Raw genomic sequence first — 17112 nt, forward strand, 5'->3', positions numbered from 1 at the left:
ACTCAAAAGGCCTTTGAGATATCATTATGAAACTTCATAGGTGCATAGATCTAACTCAGGAGGTGTGCAGTGCACAAGAATGATAACTCGACCTTTTATAATTTTTGAGTTATTGCCCTTTGTTATTTTTCATACTTAATTTTTCAATTCAATTTTTTTCTCAAAAGGTATTTGAGGTATCAACTTGAAACTTCATAGGTGGATAGATTTTACTGAGGAGAGATGCAGCACACAAGAATGATAACCTACCCTGCATTATTTTTTTGTTATTTTCAGCCATCAGTATTCACATAGGTTTCAAATCTGTAATCACTATAGCCATCAGTTTTCATTACCAAAAGACCTCTTAAAATGGAATTATTCTGCTCTACTACATATACATTCTTCCAATGAGCAAACATATTCGGCGGGGGATGGCCATGTTGACATGGCTCTTGTTCTAAATTAAAAAACAACAAAAAAAACTGTTTATTTCTTGAGAAAAATTCAGTTTTACATTATTTTGTTACAATTCTGTTCTATAACAATGTGTCCTTTACTGTTTCTGAATATTCTATAGAGTTTCAGCTATTATATACTTGTTATGTTTGTGCCTGATGAAGATAGTTTTAATTCATTATCTCCTTTTTGTTGGTTTGTATCATCATTGCAATTTATTTTTGCTGAGCTTTCTGTTTTTGTTAATATGTCCTTTCATTTCTTGGAGAATTTTTTTCACTGAAAAGTGACACATTTAAGTATAAAGATTGAATGATGCCAAAAAAAAAATTCAGTGATAAAAAAATAAGATTTTTTTTTGTATTTATATAACAAAATGTTATTATGTGTTTTTGCTTTGATAATTGTTTTTTTACCACAAAAATTTAATACAAAAATTTAATACAACTACATTACAAGAGACTGTTATTATGGTTTAAGGGAATTAAGGTCAATATGCAAATATAAAATGGGCACTAAAAATATTGGGTGCTATTGGCTGAGTAGCTTTAATCTATGACTGAATCTTCTGTCCCTGACCTTGGTTTCTATTCCTGCTTGAAACTTGGGATTCTTTCATTTGAGGAAGCTTTCCAGTTTACTAAATTACATATGGTTGGTTGTTAAACATTATTAATGGCTGCTTGTGTTTGAAATGACACATAATGTCTTCTTTTAATCTGCCCTCTTAGCTCAATAGGGTGAGTATTGGATTAGTAATCCGGGGGTTCAGGTTCAATCCTCAAGAGAGGCAGAATTGGTCTCTTACTTTGAGTCTTATGGTTATTTGTCTCTCACAGAGGATTAAAAAAACATGAGGGATTAGAAGTCAGTTAGTAAAAATTGATAATCACTGGTTTATAGTTATATAAGAAAGCTGATAAGTTTGATCCACCTACGAGATATGACCAAAACAATGTTGTGTCAGATATCTGCATATAAACAAGGAACACAAACAAAGGACCTGATGATTTTAAAACACAATATGTTCACTCTGAAGCTTTTGATTGCAATGGTTCTATTCTATTGTCCATGTAATTCACTGTTATATGCATTATGTATAATTTCCTTGGAAATTGTCATATAGCATGAATGGACTTTTGAAGGGGAAAACAAAAACAAATACAGCATTTGGCTGTAACAATCATTTAATACTGATTATAACTCTAATATTCTGGTACAAGTGTTTACAGTACTCCTGTTCTGCAATTTTATTAAGATTTAAATGCCAGGCAATATTCATGTGTTTATTTGAACAAGAATTGCATTCTTAACTTATTTAAAAAGAGCAGATTTCATGTTTGTTATTTATGTTCATAATTTACATCTGAGCAGCTGAAGTTATCATCACATTTAAACAACAGTAGCAAGAGGGTGTTGAATTACCTGATACTCATCTGCATTAGAATAAATTCTGTAATTTCATGAAAAATTCAGGAACTGGTATGATATGAAATTACCATTATCTTGTTTATACATTAAAGAATTGGTAACAGATATTGAAACAAAAATTTTTTATACCATTTATACAGATTGGTGCGAGAAGTTTGTGACTCATATTAAATAAAGAAGGGGTTAAGACCCTTTCACACCAAGCTATCGAAATATACAATTGATTCTTAGGTTGAACTGTCACATACTTATTGCTGTTTTATTTTGCCTACTAGAAAAGAATTGTCAAAATCGTTATTTATCAATTTCATTTATAAATTAATTTAGACTTATAGTCTAGACAGTTTCACAAGATGCAACCATTTGTGGTCTCTAAATACACTGTTCTTTCATAAAATGTTAAAAAAAAAATAAAAAAAAATAAATAGATGATAAACAAGAGCTGTCAGAAGGACAGCGCGCTCGACTTTTTTAGTGCTTGCCTATAAAACAAAACTTTGACAGTTAAGGGCACACAAGACTTTAACTAGGAATTTCTAAGTACAAATCAAGAAACATTTTCACAGAGTTATCTTCTCTTGCTTACAGATAGGTCTCATGATGGCACATAAGAACTCCAACTTCCAAAGTAATATCTCAAATGGTTAAGTCAACAAGTGGACAAGAATGAAAATTTTAACTGAGTTTCTAAGTCAAAAAGGGCCATAATTCAAATAAAATCCTTAACAGAATTACCTTCTCCTGCCCATGTTTTGGGACCATGATGGTAAACAAGTATTCCAACTTTCAATTTAATATCTCAACCAGTTCAGTCAAAAAGTTGACTGGTACAAAAAAGTTAACCAAGATTCTAAGTCGATAAAGGCCTTAATTTTTTAAAACAAATCCCTGACAGAGTTACCTTCTCTTGCGTACAGATGGGGGTAATGATGTGAAATAGCATTAAAAGTTTCAAAGCAATATCTCAAAGGGTTAAGGCAATAAGTGGATTTTACCCATATTCAATGTATTTTCTAAGTCAAAAAGGGGCATAATTCTGTCAAAAACCTTGACAGAGTTATGTCCTCTTGTCTGTTGATGAAGGTCGTGATGGTAAACAAGTATGGTCAGTTTCAAAGCAATACCTCCAATGGTTTTGAAATAAAGTGAGGTGGTACAAAAAACTTAACCAAGCTCAATACACTTTCTAAGTCAAAAAAGGGCCATAATTCTGTCAAAAACCTTGACAGAGTTATGTACTCCTGTCTGTAGATGGAGGTTATGATGGTGAACAAGTATGGTAAGTTTCAAAGCCATACTTGTAATACTTCTGAAATAAAGTGGGGTGGTACGAAAAACTTAACCAAGGTGTGACGCCAACGCTAACGCCGACGCCGACGCCGGGGCGAGTAGGATAGCTCCCCTTTTCATAGAAAAGTCGAGCTAAAAATGTTAGTCTTGAAATACAGTTAGTAATTTTTCACTTTATTTGGTAATTTTTAAAATATATTCTTAAAGGGACTCCACTGAAGTATTTTCGACATGACTGGACTTGAAATAATTATTTTCCCAAGATTTGTGTGCTATTTTTGTTGTACAGGTCTGTCTGCATTGTTTCCATCACCATTTTTCCAGAATAATCATTTTTATTCTATAAAATGACCCAAAATTGAAACGTTTTTCACAATAGTGGGGCTATGAATTATACAAATATCAATTTTGAATTTAATTCTGAGTATATCTCCTTATAATCCTTTGCATATTTTTCCACTGAAAAATGCTTTACTTGATCTATGTAAAAGTTCAGCTTTATGTTGTTAGGCTTTTAAACTTCAGTGGAGCACCTTTAAAGGGTCATTTTAAAACGTAAATAAAACAATTGGTTTTAATGAAAAAATATGAAATACCATGCTGGCTATATTATATAATAATTTTGAGACACCAAAGCAATGAAACATAACTGGCAGCATACTGTTAAAAGTGACAACAACAAATAGAGTCTCTATATAAGATATCAGAAAAAAAACCCAGACAGTTATACCCATTTATATATATATCATAAATAAGGCATTATTACGCTTGTTACAGAGAATAAATTTAAAGAAAGCCTACAGGCACCGCAGAAAGAAATTTGTTCAATCATCTAAGAAATATGTTCATTGACTTATCACATTGTTGGCTATATAACAGTTAACAATTTATCAATACTTTTGTCTTCTATAAAAAAATCCTCATATTATATTCTTAAATTATTGGTCTGCTTTTGTACTTCTTATTTCAAAACTGTTTGAAAACTTGGAACAATATATGCACTATTTGAGTACTTGTAGTAATAAAGGCAAAGGCTAATGCAACTAAATTAATATAGAACCCTAAATAGTCATAGCAAATGATCTCCTTTTATGCAGGGTATACTTGGCCCAGCTTGTCCCTGGCAAGTCTGTCTGAATAGGTGATATCCGGAACTCGGCAAATGTGGGTTTTTCCATGCTAATCCCTTGGTACAAACAAACTTTTACAGTTATAGCTTCATGGTGCACTATCGTTCACAGTAGTTTAGTCAACCTGTTCCACTTAATTAAAGCTGTAACTGTAAAAGTTTGTTTGTACCCCTGGATTAGCTGGGGAAAAAAACAAATATTCTTAATTCTGGAGTAAGGCTATTAATTTTGTAATAATAAATGCTGCTCTAGCTACAAGTACACCATTACTATAAGTATCAGAATCTAATTCCATTCTGAAATGTAAGTCCAAAGTGCTGAATTGATGCATACATTTCATTATTGTTTAAAGCCACCTCTGACATTATAGGAATAATTTTGCTATATATTGTTTTATAAAGCCATTATAATCCATCTTGGATGTTTGAGGAATTCTCCTGACACCATTTCATTGCCTCATTAGCAAAGAAATATACGGTAGATGTCTTTGTAGGCGTACAATAGCCCTCTGATGATGTTTGTTAGAATACAAAAAAACCTTATACTGATGCTCAAATATTTTATTTTCCAAGTAAAGAAGCCTGTATGAAGGCAATTATTTGAGAATATTTATTTGCTGAAAACAAAGAAAGGTAGTAATTAGATAGTTGACATTTTAGGAGAAAAGTACATTGTGATTCTGGCCAATAAATGTACAGAATGTAGACGATCTACTTATATTTGGCTAATGAGCAATATAGAGTGTATATTTTTTGGGCTAATAAACAATTATACAGTGTATATGTTTTAGTTAATAAACAAAGTATAAGCTTATTCCCTGCGGTCTGGAGACCGCAGGGTATTGGTACGCGTTTAACTTTTGAGGCATGGAGGAGCATGTGACCTGTTTTCGGTACATGGAGGAGCATGTGATCTGTAAACCGTACATGATTGGTTAATTGACCTTTTCGAAAACCTGGCTAAATACCGTTTGCCGGTTCGTTACGGATAATCCTCTAGGGAATAAGTCAGAATTACACCTAATTAAGATCAAAAAACTATTACGTGATATTTTTAATTTTCTATAATTATAATACCGTTTAAGCTGGAAAAACTTGAATGATGTGTTTGAAAATTATCAATGTTTCTTTAATATGTATCTCAAAATGTTACAAACAATAAATTGTTTATAATGAAAATCTACAAAATTAAAATATTCGTAGTGGCATCTGCCATAATAAATAGAGATGTTTTTCTGCGAAAACTTGTGTTTGCTTTTTTTTTTTTTTTTTTTTTTTTTTTTTTTTTTTTGCTCGGAATTTTCATAAAATGGTAGGCCTATTTAATCATTTTCTTAAAAAGAAATAATTGTTTTTATGTTCGACCTTCTCCGGTCATTAACGGTCACCAGTTTCCAAAGACCTTCTTCTATATTGATTGATTATTGTCAACTATATTCCTGATACAAACGTTTATTTATCCACCCACCCAAACAATGTTGAAGATAGTTAAATGAAATATCTTTATATCATCAAAAATGTTCCCCGCAGGAAACCATTTTACTTGTATTCTTATTGCTATAGTTTTTAGCTCATCTGAGCTAGCTCAGGGTGAGCTTTTAGGATCATTGAATGTCTGTTGTCTGTCCACATTTGTTCGTTTACACTCTAGCAATCACATTTTTGCCTTGATCATAATCAAACTTGATCAGGATGCTTGTCTATGTAATTGCTCAGATGAGTTCGAACATGGGTCATCTCGGATGAAAAACTAGGTCACAGGTGCTAAAAATAGAAAAACCTTGTCAACACTAGTGGTCACATTTTTGACTAAATTGTCATCAAACTTGGTCAGGATGCTTGTCTAGGTAATTGCTTAGATGATTACGAATATGGATCATCTCCACTAAAAACTAGGTCACAGGAGCTAAAAAAAGAAAAATCTTGTTAACACTCCAGAGGCTACTGTCTAATCCAAATATCCTGAAAATTGGTCTGAAAGTTTGTGTTGATGATTTCTAGGTCAAGTTCGAATATGGGTCACCTGGGTTCAAAAACTAGATCACACCGCCCAGATATGGAAAAACCTTATTAACACTCTAGTGGTCACATTTTTGACTCAATTGTCTTCAAACTTAGTCAGGATGCTTGTCTAGGTTATTGCTCAGATGTGTTCAATCAGGGGTCATCTGTGATGAAAAAACTAGGTCACATGAGCTAAAAATAGAAAAATCTTGTTAACACTTTAGTGGCTACTGTTTTGATCCAAATATCCTGGAATTTATTTTGATGATTTCTAGGGTAAGTTTGAATATGGGTCTCCTGGGTTCAAAATCTAGGTCACACTGCCGAAATATGGAGAAACCTTGTGAACACTCTAGTGGCTACCGTTTTGATCCAAATATCCTGAAAGTTGGTCTGAAAGTCTGTTTTGATGATATCTAGGTCAAGTTTGAATATCGGTCACCTGGTGTCAAAAACTAGGTCACATAGCCCAAATATGGAAAAACCTTGTTAACACTCTAGTGGTCACATTTTTTACTTTATTTTCATCAAACTTTATCAAGATGCTTGTCTAGGTAATTGATTGGATGAGTTCGAACATGGGTCATATCGGATAAAAAACTATGTCACAGGAGCTAAAAAGTAGAAAAATCTTGTTAACACTCTAGTGGCTACTGTTTTGATCCAAATATCCTGGAAATTGGTCTAAAAGTTTATTTTGATGATTTCTAGGTTAACTTTGAATATTGGTCACCTGGGTTTAAAAACTAGGTCACACCACCCAAATATGGAAAAACCTTGTTAACACTCTAGTGGTCACATTTTTGACTCATCTGTCATGAAACTTGGTCTGAATGCTTGTCAAGGTAATTGGGATGAGTTCCATGGGTCAGGTGATTGATCTAGGGCCATCTTGGCCCTCTTGTTTAAATGAAAGAAACATATCTGATGTAAATAAATGAAGAGTTCACTCTTTATATGCAAAAAGGCAGCTGAATTTTCATCAAATTTTCAATGTTACAAGAACCTCATAATGCATAGGAAATATAAATATTAAAGTTACATTTACATCTGGGGGTTGTCCAAAAGTTGCAAAGGTTAAAGTTTTGATTTTGATACTTAGCAATATAATTATACAAAACAAAAATTGTTAATACAAATGTCTAAAGAAAATAATACAGAGAAAAATCATCATAAGGATTTCTTTGGAGACATTTTCTTTTACCAACAGATTCTTCAAACTAAATTAATTTCACAATTGATAGTCTTTAGTTTACACTGTTTGAAAGTAAATGCAAAATATATTTATCATGATAGAATGAATGCTAAGACTATATAGATATTTCTCTCCCTCTTTAATTATGAATAAATTAATGTTGATCATATATGTTACCAACACCAGTACACCTTGTAATGTTGGTATAGAGATTCTCATGGTACTTTAAGATTGTCTGTCTGCAGCCATTTCTTTACTCTTTTTTTAAAAGCAAAAAAAACAAAAAAACAACAGTGACTGGAACTGATGATATTACACCATCTTGATATTATAATAAATTAATGTTGATATAAATGTTAAAATTGTACCATTACACCTACACACATACCATGTTTGTATGAAGATTGAAATTCTCATGATACTGGAGATTGTCTAAAATAGTGTTTATTAGAAATATACAACATAAAAAGTTTTGTCCTTTCAATATTTCTATTGTAACATTTGTGTCTAGGGATTGCTGCAACAATATGTATACAATGTTGTTACTGTTTGTTTGATTGAATTATGTCTTCAAGCAGACAATTGTATTGTTTGATGTTTCCTTATTTTTGTTTCATAATGTCTGTCTATAATAAAACTTGACATTTTCAGCCTGTACAATACCGTGACCATTAACTCCTCAATTTCTTCATTGTCAGACAGAAGCTTGCACCTGGGTATACATTATATACTACCATGATTCCTCCATGAATTGGTTACATTGCTAGATTTTAGCTTGACTATTTGAAGAATTTGGAAACCCTGTTGTTGGCCTCACAATTAACTTAAGTTTTTGCATGCAAGTTAATATCTCCAAAACTACTAATTTATATATCCCTTGGAGTGTGGTCATTATATATCCCTGGGAGCGTGGTCATTATATACCCCTAGGAGTGTGGTCATTATATATCCCTGGGAGTGTGGTCATTTAGGGGCAGATGATTTGTAATCATCAATCTTTGTCACTCAGAATGGGAGCTACTAAAGATGCTTCTCTTTTCTTGTGTGTCAAATGTCAGATGTCCAGCAGTAATGTATCAAATAATAAAGTGTCACATCTTTACCTTATTTAGAGTGCCATGCAGATTTAAAATACAATGATATTATATACAGAGATTTGTATGTTTCATTGAAAGCTTCATAATAAAATTTTAACCAATTTGCAACAGCAAATATTTTATGATGTCTTTTACAGACAGCTTCTGTTTGCATCTGGCATTTATTTGATTTACTTTAAATCTAATTAAAAGTGATTTTCAGCTGATAATAAATTGATTTAAAAGTAAACACTCCACTTTAGATCTTGTTAATTTTTGGAAACAAATGTTATATGCTGTCAGATTTGAATGTTGCTGAGATTCTGTAAGAGATAATATTATGTTTTGTTCATGCCTTGTGTTCTCTTAAATTTCATTTGAAATCTCAGAAAATTACCATAGTTAGCAAGCTTAACTATAGGAATTATACAAATTTATGTTGATACAGCAGTTATCAGAATTCAGAGCAATAGTCTTATCAGATACAAAACAGTTTCATGAATTCTTCAATAGCATTAACAATCCCAGAAAAATGGTTGAAATGCATTCAAAATAATAATGTCATTCTGCCTTATTCCAGATATTATTCCACTGATTGGTAGAACTACTTTTTCTGTTATTCAAGAAGAAATAAAGATGTCATTTGCTGTGCAGAAATTTACAACATTGTTCACTTAGGAGCAATTTGTTAAAAGTTCTTCAATAGATAGTATAACACTGAATTGGGTCAGGTTTTGAGTTCAAAATATTATGAAAATCATGACACCTTAAGTCCATAAATTTTGATTATCAAGAGTATCTAGAATATGTTTGATATACTGTTCAAAACTTAAATACATTGCAGGCTAGTACAAGGTACCAGCACACTTAATAGACTTTATATCAAATAAATCAATCTGGAATGCAACAAATGTGGATCCCCCCCTCCTGATGTAATCCCAGGGTACCAACAAACTTTTACTGTTATTGCTTCATGCTTCAAGTACTTTCACAACACAGTAATCAAAGGGTTGCACTTATTAATGATATACTTACAAAGTTGTTACTGTAAAATTTTGTCTGTGCCCCAGGATCAGATTAAAAAAACGCTGCATTTGCTTTTGCTGAGTTGCTGAGTTTGCATTTACTGAGTTTGCAGTTGCTGAGTTGCTGAGTTTGCAGTTGCTTTTGCTGAGTTGCTGGGTTTGCAGTTGCTGAGTTTGCAGTTGCTGAGTTTGCAGTTGCTGAGTTTGCAGTTGCTGAGTTCGCAGTTGCTGAGTTTGCAGTTGCTGAGTTAGCAGTTGCTGAGTTTGCAGTTGCTGAGTTAGCAGTTGCTGAGTTAGCAGTTGCTGAGTTTGCAGTTGCTGAGTTTGCAGTTGCTGAGTTTGCAGTTGCTGAGTTTGCAGTTGCTGAGTTTGCAGTTGCTGAGTTTGCAGTTGCTGAGTTCGCAGTTGCTGAGTTTGCAGTTGCTGAGTTTGCAGTTGCTGAGTTTGCAGTTGCTGAGTTTGCAGTTGCTGAGTTTGCAGTTGCTGAGTTCGCAGTTGTTGTGTTCACAGTTGCTGAGTTTGCAGATGCTGAGTTCGCAGTTGCTGAGTTCTCAGTTGCTGAGTTTGCAGTTGCTGAGTTATCAATTGCTGAGTTCTCAGTTGCTGAGTTCGCAGATGCTGAGTTTGCAGTTGCTGAGTTAGCAGTTGCTGAGTTTGCAGTTGCTGAGTTTGCAGATGCTGAGTTTGCAGATGCTGAGTTCGCAGTTGCTGATTTCGCAGCTGCTGAGTTCGCAGTTGCTTTTGCTGACTTGTTGAGTTTGTAGTTGCTGAGTTCAGGAGTATCTACCTTATACTTGTCGATATTAAATGACAAGAAGATTATTATGGGAGAGTTCATTGATATTTCTAAACAAACATAAAGTTCATGTCAATCATGATATCTTTTATAAATTTTATAAATTTTTATTGATTTTTGGTTATTAACAAGTGCTAACATCTTATATAATTTGTATTAATGCCATGATTACTTCACATATTGTAATCGTCTTCATCTTAATGAAATAAATCTTATAACTATGATTTACATTTGTTAATGATGTTCATATGAATATTTTAAAGTTGCTCAAGAATTTAGCTATATCAAGTAGTAAAAAAAATATTTGAGCTGGTCTGTGTGTCTACAAAATAAAATAATATACACATAATAAATACATGATTTTCTACTTATTCCAAATTAAAAAAACAACAAAAAAAATGTTAATTTCTTGAGAAAAATTCAGTTTAACATTATTTTGTTACAATTCTTTTCTATAACAATGTTGTCCTTTATTATTTCTGACTATTCTATAGAGTTACAACAATTATGTACTTGTTATGGTTAAGCCTGATGAAGATGGCTTTAATTCATTATCTCTTTTTTGTTGGTTTGTATCATCATTGCAATTTATTTTTGCTGAGCTTTCTGTTTTTGTTAATATGTCCTTTCATTTATTTGAGAATTTTTTTCATTGAAAAGTGACACATTCAAGTATGAAGATTAAGTCATACCAAAAAAAAAACAACTAATTAATAGATGTTTTTTGTATATACGGAAATGTTAAAATGTGCTTTTGCTTTTTATCACAAACATTTAATACAACTGCATTAAAAGAGACTGTTAAAGGGGTCAGTAATATAAATATAAAATGGGCACTTGCTATTGGCTTATTGGTTATAATTTATGACTGAATCTTTTGCCCCTGACCTTGATTTTTAATCCTACTTGAAACTTGGGATTCTTTCATGTGAGGAATATATCCAGCTTACTAAATTACATATGGTTGGTTTTCTACTTTGGCTGCTAGGGTAATGACACTTAATATCTTCTTTTAATCTGCCTTCTTAGCTAAATAGGGTAAGCATTGGATTAGTAATCCGGGGAGTTCAGGTTCATTCCTCAAGAGAGAAGAAACATTCTCCATGACAATTTGTTTCTAACATTTAGCCTTATGGTCATTTGTCTCTAACAGAGGATTAAAAAAACATGAGGGATTAGAAGTCAGTTAGAAAAAATTGGTAATCACTGGTTTATAGTTATATAAGAAAGCTGATAAGTTTGATCCACCTACGAGATATGACCAAAACAATGTTGTGTCAGATATCTGCATATAAACAAGGAACACAAACAAAGGACCTGATGGTTTTAAAACACAATATGTTCACTCTGAAGCTTTTGATTGCAATGGTTCTATTCTATTGTCAATGTAATTCACTGTTATATGCATTATGTATAATTTCCTTGGAAATTGTCATTTTGCATGAATGGACTTTTGGAGGGGAAAACAAAAACAAATACAGCATTTGGCTGTAACAATCATTTAATACTGATTATAACTCTAATATTCTGGTACTAGTGTTTACAATACTCCTGTTCTGCAATTCTATTAAGATTTAACTGCCAGGCAATATTAATGTGTTTATTTGAACAAGAATTGCATTCTTAACTTATTTAAAAGGAGCAGATTTCATGTTTGTTATTTATGTTCATAATTTACAACTGAGCAGCTGAAGTTATCATCACATTTAAACAACAGTAGCAACAGGGTATTGAATTACCTGATACTCATCTGCATTAGAATAAATTCTGTAATTTCATGAAAAATTCAGGAACTGGTATGATATGAAATTACCATTATCTTGTTTATACATTAAAGAATTGGTGGCAAATATTGAAACAAGAACAATTATACCATTTATACAGATTTGGATTTTACAAAACAAATATTTATAAGCATTGTGTTGTGTAACTGGTCCAGAGGAGTAATGAAAATGTGAAAGGTTTTTTATCCCTGAGTCAGTGTCACACGGGTTAAGTTTATGTGAGCAAGTTAATATCTCCAAAACAACTGACGGGAATGGGTGAAACTTCACACACTTGTTCTATGTGATTATTTTATGATGGGCAATGTTCCCATAACTCTGAGATACCTTTTTACAGAGTTATGCCCCCTTTTTTACTGTCAGGCACAGAGAATAGTCAAGTATGTGTGCTGTCTTACAGATAGCTCTTGTTAAATATGCTGTTTTAAGAGTTATCAAAACTTAGTCACTGAGCTGCATCTTTTCAAAAACAACATCTTTCCATTAGGTAAAAGCTTTTCTACCATTAAGCATGTAGGGACAGTGTTTTTATTTGTATTTAATACATGTTTTTGTTTGCTGTTTTGTCAGATAATGTTTCATCAATTTATTTTGAAATGCATACTGACTGTCTAATTCCCTAAAGTTACTAAATGCAAACAGTGTGCTCACCATTTGGTGCTGAACTTTGTTTAATGGTGTTTATAATACCCCATGAACAAGCAGAATATTGGCTTTTGTTGCTGTTAGAAAAACAACATCATTAATGCATAATACCTGACTTGCTGATTGGTATTAATAGTGTGTTATTGGAGAAGTAAATATAAGAGAAAAGAAAAAACAATACAATTTGACTTTTCTATAGTTATAAAAACTATATGATTTTGCAATTAATAGAGAATCTTGGCAAATGTGGGCTTTCCTCATCTTAACAAACTTTTACAGATACAACTTTGGAAATGAATTAATAATAACAATAAAATGCTGATCACTCTACTGTGAATGGAAGTAAAAAGTAAAAGATTGTTGGTACCCCCAGGACCAACTTTTGCTGACTTCCTGATAGCATCTATATGTCTCAGTACCCTTGTGGGCAAAGATTCTTTTGGTGCCCTGTATCTCCATTTGTTGAGGTTACTTATGTTAAATATATGCCAAGACTCTTGGGTAAGATGTCATCATGTCAAATCATATGATGTCACATATGCTGTGCATGACTGCTTTGTAATTAATCATATAGGCCTTCTGACCTTCATGATAATTATTACTGCATGTTTGAACTTGAACTGTGCAGACACTCAATTCCTAAACAAAACTTGAATTCTTCTGGAAATGTATGCTTTCAATTGATCAGATGAAAAATATTTTATGTGTTTTACTAAATTTTTAAATATTCATACTAATTTCATCAAAACAGCAGCTTAATGGTAAAACTTGGTAAGATATATACTCAACATCACTAATTCCGCGTCATCACTTACCTCGCGGTAATGGCATATTTTCATGTGGCCAGTGTTAAAATTGGTCAGAATTGACATATTTTATTCAAACACCTTAACAACAAAGTTTTTGTGCAAAATAATTTAAATCTATAGATTTTTACGTAAAACTGAGCAACATTTTACAAACTTCTGCAAAAAACAACAATAGTCCATTAAATTTGTGCATACGTCTGAAACAATCATCATTTTCTAAATGTTCTTGTTTGTTAAAAAAATAAATTTTGAGTTACAATGTAAAGATTATTTTAATATTTAAAATTATGCAAAATAACATAAAGAAATTATAACTGAAACATGAAAAAACTGAAATAAAACACCATTACCGCGAGTTAAATGATGACATACTATTTTCAAAATGGCCGACACACGGTCTACATCTGACAAATTAAAACTAATTTAGATTGAATATATTGTTGCTTCCTTGTGTCATATAGCAGAAAAATGACTAAATGATACAGGTTATGACAATTTTTGTAGTGTGAGTTTATTGTTTGTGTTCTTTACTGTTTTAAAGTGTTAAGTACCGTGACCTAAGAGGAGCACAGTATATAAGATAAATGACATTAATTAACTTATAAAGTTTAAATGTTTTAAGCCAATTCCAGCTATTTGTAATTTGTGATGAGGAACGATGATATAAGCGGCGTCATGAAAAAACCAACATAGTGCGTTTGCCACCAGCATGGATCCAGACCAGCCTGCGCAACCGTGCAGTCTGATCAGGATCCATACTGTTCGCTATCACTTTCTCTACTTGTAATAGTGTTTGTAAACGAACAGCATGAATCCTGATCAGACTGCGCTGATGCACAGGCTGGTCTGGATCCATGCTGGTCGCAAACGCATTACATTGGTTTTGTTGTGACATGGCTCATATATGCAAAGCTCGGAATGTTAATAAGCCTGCTGAATGGCTTCCGCACAATTAGTACAAAACAATAATTCAACACTGAAAAGGGATGGATTAGCTGATTTAATCATTTTTCTCCAAAAATATCATTAAATAAATCATGAAAAACCATACAAGTAACATTACATTTACTGCTGACACCTCTTGATTTATACTAAATTTAGTAAATATTAAACTAATGCATTGTGAAGAATAAAGGTATGGTAAAGTGAAATAGTAAAGTGAACAAATCAAGTAATTCAAGCTGGCATATTAACTAGGCAATATTAACAATCCACATAAATCAAATAAATTGTGACAAAAATTATGCAAAAATTGCCATTTGTTTTTATGGGGATGAAAACAGTTCTGTCATAACTTTGCTTACAGCATGAATGCAGTGTGGGGTCTGCCTGCCTAGCTCATATTGGTAATCTAGGAGTCTCTGGTATGATCCTTGGACAAGGCGGAATTTCTAGGTGATAATAGATCATGGACATTGAGTGTAGTGGCCATTTGTCTCTCACTGCTGATTTAGAAATCATATGGAATTTGTGGTGGTTCACTTGCAGCAATATTGTTAATAAACTTTCTCTGTTATTCAAAATATTTTTGTTTTTTTCCAGCTAATTGGAGGACACAAATAAACTTTATCAATATTTATTCATCACAATATTGCAGCTTTTAATGAAACTATTTTTTATCTGTAGAACACTCAATTACATTGAAAACCAACCGAGTTATAATGTTGGTTACGCATAATGTGTTACATTAGAACTGAGATTGAAAAATCAAAGAACAATCATATTTTTTTCTAATATCAATATTGCAACATTGTTAATGTATAATGACGAGCATTGTGCATTTTAATAACCTGCTGAGTTTGCTCTTTTACACTGAAGTTTGAGTAATGGCAAGTAAATTGAGAAGTCAAGCAGATACATTTGCATGCATGATTCCTTTATATCAATTCTGTATTTTCAACACTTCATTAAATACAATGATAAAGTTGTGTTCACATTGAGCAGAAAATATACATGTAGATAATAAAAGTTTAATTGATCGTCTACTTTAAAGTTCTAATTCTCAAGTGAAGCAAAGCGAGTGTTAAAATATTGAATACTTCATGCTCCTGTATACATTCCTTAGTTGTTTGCCTTATTCCAGTACAAATAAGTCAACAGTGTCCGTCACCTACAAATCATATTCAGGCTTATCTGGAAGTGTTTTCCCAGCTTGTTAAGTTAATTAAATCATCCCCAGTTATTTAGTCACCAAAAGGTGAAGACAATATGGCTTCTGCTACTTTTTCTTGAGCATTGCTATACAGTCAAGACATTAAGTTATTCCTTGCTGACTTTTTATTGTCCATAATTGACAACTACTTTCCTTTTGTGAAGACAACAAACAAAACAAACTTGTTCCTGCATGGATACCTTAATATTAGAAAAATATATCAACATTCACAACCATTATTTTTACAATACAAAATAAATTTTCAAAACAGTAATGTACGCTATTCAACAAATTAACAAATTTAAAGAGAACCACACGTCTGACTCTGATAAAGGTAACTTAATGAGCACAAATCCTTTACCTTTGTTATACAAATTTGACTTATGACCAAGCATATGGCAGTGATCGACTAAATAATAAGAAAAGCTGTTATATTCCATAACTGAAAAATGCATTAAATTGATATCCTGGTATAAAGCAAACCAAAAAGAACTGTAAACTCACAAAAATGTCATGTAAACAGCAAGCCAGCATTTCTAGAAGTATTTTATAACTATAACCAGATGTGATGAAATTGGGGCTGTCCCCTCAATAGTTGTCAGTTAAAAACAGTCATTGAAAGCAAAGTGGTTGTCATGTGGTGGACTATATGTGTTTAATTGGCCTCGTTATTTAATACTCTCTCCTATTATTAAAGCAAATGACGTAACTGAAGTGTGCCTTGTAATACACAACATAGCCAAACATCTGAAGATCATAAATAGAAAACTGGTCAAATTCCAAGAATTTCATTGTTTACCTATATGCATGGAGAGTTCTGATCACCAATTCTTCATGGAAATCACTTTAGATTGATCTATTTCTGTACATTTGTATGAAGATAATGTATTGAAACTAATCTAATAATGAGGCCCTGACATAAAACATTACAAGTATAATTATAACTATGTTCCCTTCAATTTCTTTTTTTAAACAATAATCATACATTTTCTTATTTATTTTTTTTGCTTAAATAAGGTTGGGACAGTTTTTAAATTAAAACTTTTCATGAAATTAGACATTGGGAGGCATGACTGTGAGACATTTATTTTAATTTCAAACTTGATTTTATATTTGAATGGATCTGAACATTGTCAGTGTGAATCCAGTTGGCTGTCACTATTTAACATTTGCAATACTGGTATCAGTGTATTTTCAGGGATTTTTCTCAGTTGATTGACAGTTTATTATTCTACTTTCACCAAAAATGTGACAGTGTAACACCAGATCTGGCAATAATCTGGCATGAAACTGATGTTCTACAAAGACACATTCAGATAAAAAAGGTTTTAGACAGAA

Source organism: Ruditapes philippinarum, unplaced genomic scaffold (assembly GCF_026571515.1).
Source record: "Ruditapes philippinarum isolate M1 unplaced genomic scaffold, ASM2657151v2 ctg2418_1_1_1_1, whole genome shotgun sequence".
NCBI classification, from domain to species: domain Eukaryota; kingdom Metazoa; phylum Mollusca; class Bivalvia; order Venerida; family Veneridae; genus Ruditapes; species Ruditapes philippinarum.